Source organism: Epinephelus lanceolatus, chromosome 10 (genome assembly GCF_041903045.1).
Source record: "Epinephelus lanceolatus isolate andai-2023 chromosome 10, ASM4190304v1, whole genome shotgun sequence".
In the NCBI taxonomy this organism is placed as follows: Eukaryota; Metazoa; Chordata; class Actinopteri; order Perciformes; family Serranidae; genus Epinephelus; species Epinephelus lanceolatus.
Window position 1 is genome coordinate 43,676,577 of NC_135743.1, and position 8,283 is coordinate 43,684,859.

An 8,283-nucleotide genomic window follows, 5' to 3' on the forward strand; every position below is an offset into this window, starting at 1 on the left:
AGTGGCCTTTTATTGTGGCCACCCTAAGGCACACCCGTGCAATATTCACGCTGTCTAATCAACATCTTGATATGCCACACCTGTGAGGTGGGATGGATTATCTCGGCAAAGGAGAAGTGCTCACTAACACAGATTTAGACAGATTTGTGAACAATATTTGTGAGAAATGGTCTTTTGTGTGTATAGAAAATGTTTTAGATCTTTGAGTTCAGCTCATGAAAAATGGGAGCAAAAACAAAAGTGTTGCGTTTATATTTTTGTTCAGTGTAGTATCAGGGTAAATGCAGGATAGCTTACTTTTAGACCAGTGGACTCTGTGAACCACTTTACACTGTAAAACTCCATGTCGAGCGCAGATAGAAGATGAGCGAACCCTTTTGAGAACCTGATCCCAAATTGCAGGCTTTATCTCTATATTAAGATCTGTCGACTATGTCCTCCGTAAGGCATCGGAGGATGAGAGCTGATGTTTGAGAAGAGTGTTATATAATACCAAAATAGTACCTTTAAGGTAGGGATTAATTTGGAGAATGGTATCAGTGAGAGTGGAGGGAGGAATGATAGGGAAGCTGGAGAAATGCTTACGAACAAAATCTTTAATTTGAAGATGTCTGAAAAAATGAGTCGGCGGTAGATTGAATAAATGGGCTAGCTGTTCAAAGGAAGCAAAAGTACCGTCAATGTATAGATGCTTAATGGACACAATCCCTTTGTCCTTCCAGGTTAAAAAAGAGGGACATAAAAGAAAAAGAAAAAGAAAAAGAACCACATGAGGCTTCCTCTATCTACAGCCATGACAGGGGTTGTTTATTAGTACAGCAACAATGTAGAATAGTTCTTATGTTCGCAGCCCAGTATTAAAGTAAAAAGTTGGGGAGAGCTAGGCCACCCAGTTCCTTGGGCTTTTGCAAAGTGTCCATTTTTATCCTGTTTTTTTTTTTTTTTGTTGTTGCAAATAAACTGAGAAATTAATCTATCGAGGGATTTGAAAAATTGTTTAGGGAGGAAAATGGGTATGCATTGAAAAAGGTATAAAAATTTAGGCAATACATTCATTTTGATGCAATTTATATGTCCAACAAGAGACAGTGGTAAGAGAGACCACCGCTGAACATCCTGGGTTAGTCTAGCCTGCAGAGGAGAAATGTTATATTTGAACAAATCTGAATAGTTCCTAGTTATGCATATCCCCAGATATTTCAAGTGTTCAGGAGATAACCTAAAAGGTAACTGAGAAAGGGGATAGACTGCGGCTGCGACGTTGACTGGTATGACCTCACTTTTATGATAGTTTAGTTTATAGCCTGAAATTTGCCCAAACTCTTTCAGCAAGTTCAATACTAGAGGGGCAGATCTGTCTGGGTCGGAGATGAAAAGCAAAAGGTCATCGGCATATAAAGACAGCTTATGTTCAACCCCACCTCTTGTGATACCCAACATCTGACTGGACCTGAGGGCCACAGCTAGTGGTTCAATGGCGATGGTGAATAGTAATGGGGAGAGTGGACAACCCTGCCGTGTGCCACGTTTGAGGGGGAAGTAATCAGAGTGGTCATTGTTAGTACGAACACGAGCGAGAGGAGATGTATATAAAAGCTTAATCCATGATATGAATGTACTACCAAAACCAAAACGTTTCAATTAACGTTAATTCTTTTAACTTAGCATAAACTAGTTTTGTCTTTGGACCTTTAAAAAAAAATAAAAACACTACTTCCCATTATGATGAATCGTATAGTAAAACTGATGAGTAATTTCAATGTGGTCTTTAGGCTACCATTACTTCAAACAGCTTAATCTTTCCTGTGTTCCTGTAGTCTGTGTACAGAGATGGATATTATAGCCTACACGTTTTCCTTTTATTACATAGATATAACCAATAACAAAAAAGTGTGGTCATAGATCAGGTTTAGCCTACTTTTTTAAGATCCAGAGGATCCTCAAGGGAACTGCACATCAGAGAATCAAATGAAGGAATTTTGTGTTAAATAACTTTACCCACAAGACATTGACTAATCAGAAAATTTAAGACTAATTTCTCATGAAAATCCAGATTTATAGGGAAAAAAGTCACAAAAGGACCTCCATGCCCACGTATATCATTTCTATTAAAAAAAAAAAAGATAATATAAAATGCACTGTTTAAATAAAATATACTTTTAATATTTTTTTAAAAGATTATTTTTGGCATTACTGGTTTATTCGGCAGAGAGCCTGAGGTTGGATTGGAAGCCAGGCCAGTGTGGTAAGGACTCAGCTTTAAATTTGTCGTATGCACTCTACCAGGTGAACTACTGGGGCATGAGATGGAAATTTTATGCTCAGAAGCATTATGACTGTTGCATTCTGTAAAACCACTTATGTTGACCCTTGGTAAAGTTACTGAAGCAAACATGCTCAGTGGTAAAAAAAAAAATAAATAAATCTGAGAACAGAGGCATAAACAAGCTCCCTATGCATGACCATGTTTTGGTATTAATTTCCAGGAGAACCAATTGTTTGGTCTATACTATAAAACCCTCACTCACTCAGTCAGATGTGTCATTTCTTACAAAAATCTACATGCTGTGTAAGAACTGATCCCTCTGCAGAAGAAAAATAAAACTATTTGAGACCAAAACTGCTCATCATTATTGTATATCCTTAACAGGCACCTATTTTTTTCATACATTTACAATAGATTTATAAATGTTTCTGATTGGAGGACTTTTCTCATTTTTTGTTTAAACTCCTGAAGCCTTTTGGTGGCCTCCGCGCTCAGATTTCTCTGGAGGCAAATTTGAAACAGGTCCCACTCACTGTCAAAAGGAAGAAAATAGAGTCAATAAACAAATAGTGTATTAAATTACTTAACACTTTATTATATATGAAAACATCAATGTTTAATATTGTCAAACCTCTCTTGTCTTTATCTTACCATGGTTCATATTGTGGGCCCTGTTTGTACATCTCAGTGGCTTTTTGTCCTGACAGGGAGTGCACCTCCACCAGGCTGTAGATAACTGTCTGTAGCAGAATGAAAGAACTCAATAAGGGTAAGGCAATATACCAGTTTCTACCAATCTGGATCTGAATGATGAACAATGACATTTTACCTCAGGCAAAAGCACGTCAAAGACAAAGGCAACGTGATCTAGAAGTTGTCTCGCTCCTGGTGTGTCCTTAAGGATTCCAAATAGAAAAGAGACCACTTCATCAAGCTGCTCCCCTTTGGCCTCCTGCTGATGCTGCTCCCCTTTGGCCTCCTGCTGATGCTGCTGCTCCTCATCCCCCTACTCCTCTTTGGCCTCCCGCTGCTCCTGCTCCTCTTCAACAGCTTGTTGGACGCACTGTCCCAAATGGTCTACAAAACGGTCTCTTCTTTCTAATAATCGTTTGCAGGAGGGACAGTGGAAGTGTGCAGTGGGCTTAAACTCCAAATTACATTTATATATGTTGTGTAATCTGAAAAAGAAATGCAGCATTTGCAGTTAGCTACACATGTTAGTGGTCAATGACAGATACAGATTTTGCCCCCCCCCCCCCCCCCACCCAATGCTTTCTGCCTTTTGGATTTGAAATTATACAATAACAATTAAAGTGTAAATACTAAGCTTTAATTTTGGGGTATATTATACATCCTCCATGACTGAGAGAACAGTTACCTTTGTGTTGCACTGCATGCTTTGCATGGCCTTGGAGATGTTTGTGGACCTTACTCCAAACTGTTGGTTTGAAGATCTGAGGCCTGCACAACGGGCAGTGCAACACAAAGGTGCATCTCTCTGGTGTTAGTGTGACACCCCTAGGCTGTATGGTGATTTGTGGGACAGCCTGCTGTAGAATAGATTACAGTGCAGAATAGTAAAGTTGGGAGTATTGGAGGGGAGGGGAAGGGAAGAGAGGTAGAATTTTGTTAATTGAGAATTGTGTAAATTAAACAACAAACCATGTAACATTTCCATGCTAACCATGGAACAATAAAACAAAGCACCAGTTATACACAACCACTATTTTATCACACAGGCTCAAGGTTTTTCCTGGCACAGAATGTGGCTTTATTGGTGACTATGTGCAGCAGTGCATGATCGGACTCAGTGTACTACGTTACCTTATTTCACAGAAATCTCACATTTTCCTGTTATTTCTAACATATTTCTGACATTTGATTAAAAAAATATATATATATTATGCTTGAATAAATACCATATGAAAAAAGCCATATGAACAAAAAGGGTTTGGGTGTAAAATCTGACACTAGATAAAAATGCTAAAAAAATAATAATAATAATAATAATTTTCATATCAAATTTGACACTCCCAGGCTCTGATAATCACACCACAAAAAAAAAAAAAACCCACACACCACAAAAAAAAAAAAAAAAAGAAATTGCATTTATGGGATGGCCAAAAGAAAACATTTCCGCACACTTAAATCTGTGCAAAAGTTCACTTTACTTCAAGCTTTAGGTCTGCAAGACCTTCATCAGAGCACACATGATACAATGAACAGGCAGGTTAAAAAAAAAACATGTCAATCAGTCCTGCTAATCATTAGCAGTATGCAGAACACCTGTGCACACTCTGATTAACACAAAAAAATGCTCCAAAATCAATTTTCATATCCAATTTGACACTCCCAGGCAATAGCACCAAAAACAAAACAAAAAATAAATGTTGCTTTTATGGGATGGAAAATAATCCACTTTGTGTTTGCCTTAAAAAAAAAAAAATCACAATAACTGGCATTTAAGGGGTTAAAATTCAAAAACTGAATGAATATTTGCTATGTATGGTGAGGACTGAAGTTAATAATAGTATCCATTAAAAATATATATAAAAATACATTAACAGATACTATTTCTGTGGCAGTCTTTGTGTATTTTTTTGCGCTCTTAGACCTTTAATGTTGCATTTTTTATAAGATAGTACAAGGATTAAAGTGAAATCCGCCGAGGCTGGCTTGTCTTTTCATCATTGTGGTGCTCGGGGTTTTCATTAGCGCTGCCAATTACAATAAGCCTTTGGTGGCTGACAAAAAAATCTCAATGCAGGAAAAACCCTGGCTCCGCACCCATACACATCTCACAGGTTGCAAAAAACATTTATCAAATAAACAACCATCTGTTACTGTGAACTAACGTTAGCGTCACATCAGCAGAATGCTAGCTAGCTCGTTAGCAAACTCGCTAGCCAACACTGGGAACGTTTAACCATAAACAGAGGTTGGAATGTATTTCACACAAATAGGCTACACAAATGCAACATTATCGACATAGCAAAGCTTACCTTGTTTTTAAATGTCTTTAAATGTCTACCAGAAGCACTACTAAGCAGCAAATACGAATGCACCAATAAATGCTCGCTTAAATAGCCTACAACATATGTCACTCCCGTGATGCCTTGCGCCATTCTTGTGTGCAAAAAAACGTAACTTCCGGTATTCTACATCACTTCTGTCATGCCAGGGGCACTTCTGGCAAGCCAGAGGCTTGTGTCACATCAGGGGCTTCTGCTCCGGGGCTGCAGCTGGATGCTACTCGACAGGACAGGCAAACCAGGCAATTGGTTGGGGCCCCCAAACTCGAAAAAACAGACATCTTCTGTTAAAATAAGTGCTTCCAATGCACAAAGTGCAATCTCTTACTGTAACGTAAATTTACATACTACTAATATACTTACAACTGTAAGGTTTTTGAAACTAGAATGATTTAACCCACTGGTAACAAAAAGTGCAATCTTACAACTGTAAAGTTGCATCAACTCCTGAATGAACCTACAACAGTCCACTGTGAAAATGAAAACTGTAACTGCGTAGCCTCTAACACTGGCCAGTCATTCGTCCACTCATCATCCACTCATCCTCTATCCCCTCTCCCTTAACATCTGGTCCATCTCCTCCCCTGCGTGGTTTGCAGCTTTTCGATGACGTTCACGTCGTGTAATTACGTCACTTCATAACGTTCCCAAGGCAACAGGGGAAAATGGCTGCTCTTGTGTGAAGTAAACGCAACATTTTTCAACTTTCTGCTAAGATATATGTGACTTTTTTTGCAACGAAAATGCGGGGATTATGAAATCATGCAAGCCCCGCGATTTATGCGGCGAAAGTGCGGCGTCTTTGAAAAAATGCACTCCCTGCATAAATATGCAGACTTTGGCTGATTATGTGTTGAATTATGCGACCGCATAATCAAGTTTGTCTGGAGGGACTGATTTACTGTGCATACTGGTGGCCAGCAGAGTCGCCGTATTTTAGTCTTGTACACATACAACTGTCCGTTTCGTTTTTGTCATGTATTTCCCACTCCAAACTGACCACACACACACCATCTTAATGTGCCCCTCCCACTAGGCATATTATTCACATAAAAAACCCCACAATCAGCATATTGTCTAACCAAAAACACAATTTGCAGCTTTCTAAACTCAAAAAATACATAAAGCAAAATATTCAGTATTTAGTTATTTACAACAAAAGTTAGCTTAACAAACAAGAAACGTAATAATGCAGGTCACATGATCATAAAAAGGAATGAGAACTGTCTATTTAACAGAGCAAAATGTTACACCCCTGTTTCGCCAATCAAACTCAGACAACGTTCAGCAGCGGATGAATATGTAACATACTTCCGTATGGTAAGTGATACAATGACTGCGTGAATGTATGCATATTAATTTGTGTAGAACTACAAGACTGCACCCTTGGCCATGCTACAGAAACAGAGGTAAAGAGGGATAACTGTGAGTTTGTTTTTTTTAAATGACTAAGTGAAGACAGGAAGGGAGCAGGGACTAGGAAATGAATGAGAGCAAATGTGTGTGTGTGTGTGTGTGTGTGTGTGTGTGTGTGTGCATGTGTGTGTGTGTGTGTGTGTGTGTACTGCCCACAGTCAGTGAAAGAGCTGCTCTGTCACATCATCCCCCTCTGGGGATGGGTGATGTGCGGGGCGGCTTTGTCACACTGGTTTATACAGTGACCCAAGGACACCAAAAATTAAGGCAGCTATGAGCTGAATAGGGTGAGAGCCTGCTTTTTAACCTCTTGCACTCCACCCCCATTTTGTAGCAAAAACGCCTAAAATGACATACACAAATTAAAATGACTGTAGCCTCTGAACTGCTCTGACTATATGCATGCATGAGGTCTTGCCAGAAAGCAAACTCTCTGGAGTTTCTTGTGAAAGTGTTAGAAACACTCTAGGTGATACAGAGACAGAGTAATGGGCCTCTGAAGTCAGTAAAAAGTTGAAGATTTTGCTTAAAAAAACAAAAAAAAAAAAAAAAAAAGATTTTCGGGATGAATATCATCCTTCATCTGAGCAGGTAAATGACACCTTGGGGCTGTAGGCACACTATCAATGAACATTTGTTTCAAATTTGAAGAAAATCAAAGTATGACCATTCTACAGTGTTTTTTCCATGAAAAGATCCAGGCGGAGCTCCACATGACAAGAGCGCTCACTCCGCTTCAAAACAGTACTATCGGTGATCAAACAACACTCAGCCAGCTTCAAACATTGTACCTTATTGAAATCAGGCGTGATTATGATAGCTGATGTTGTTTATGACACAGAAAAACCATAAAACATCACCAAATAAAGCCATATGAAACGTGAAAGTTATGATCCCACTTTCTAGGCGGTATATCTCAGCCCAAACTAGTGGTAGGAGTGAGACTCTTACCTTTTATAAAAGATCTAAGTCCCCACTCGCCGGTCTGCATAAGATCGCGAGTAATCCTTTAACTTTTCCCCTCGACAAACGGCATGACATGACTTGTCACCACTCATCGCGATTTTGGACTTTGTGTGTTTAGGCTGCTCTGGTGCGAAATCCATAAGAAATAAAAGAAAATCGATGCCGGATTCAGGAAGCCGAGAGCTTCCTGAATCCGGTGATACCAAACATCACATGGTTTGATGACGTAGTGCGCCTGTGAGATACCATTTAACAAGGAGGAAGGAGGGAGCGCGGACGCCGGTGTCCAGTGTAGAAGGAATTATTTTGGCTCCTTCTATTCGCTTTTATAGCTTCATTCCATCTTGTATTATGAACTCTTGGTGCACTGAGCGATTGATAAGTCTGCTGATTTATACCATCCTCTGATTTCACCAGTTGGAGAAGCTGCTGGACAGCAAGGGACTGGCTTGGGCTACGGCATGAAGCTGGGGATGGACTGTTTTTACCTGGGCTAGGCCCTGCATGGACCCTTTTCAACACAGAGACCAAGACCAGGACTATTACTCAGTTGGACTCCTTTTTTTTTTTTTTTACTGCTTTTAACTTGTGTTTTGACAATTT

General features: G+C 39.4%; 1 long non-coding RNA gene across 1 annotated transcript; it reads right to left on the reverse strand.

Annotated features, from left to right (window-relative positions):
* Window positions 1-264: 264 nt before the first annotated feature.
* LOC117264283 (uncharacterized) lies at window positions 265-7,871 on the reverse strand. The gene is made up of 4 exons (XR_004502279.2): window positions 7,666-7,871; window positions 3,096-3,444; window positions 2,918-3,006; window positions 265-2,798 (listed from the first exon to the last, which is right to left on the reverse strand). It is a non-coding gene; the product is annotated as an uncharacterized LOC117264283 (long non-coding RNA).
* Between the last annotated feature and the right edge of the window lie 412 nt (window positions 7,872-8,283).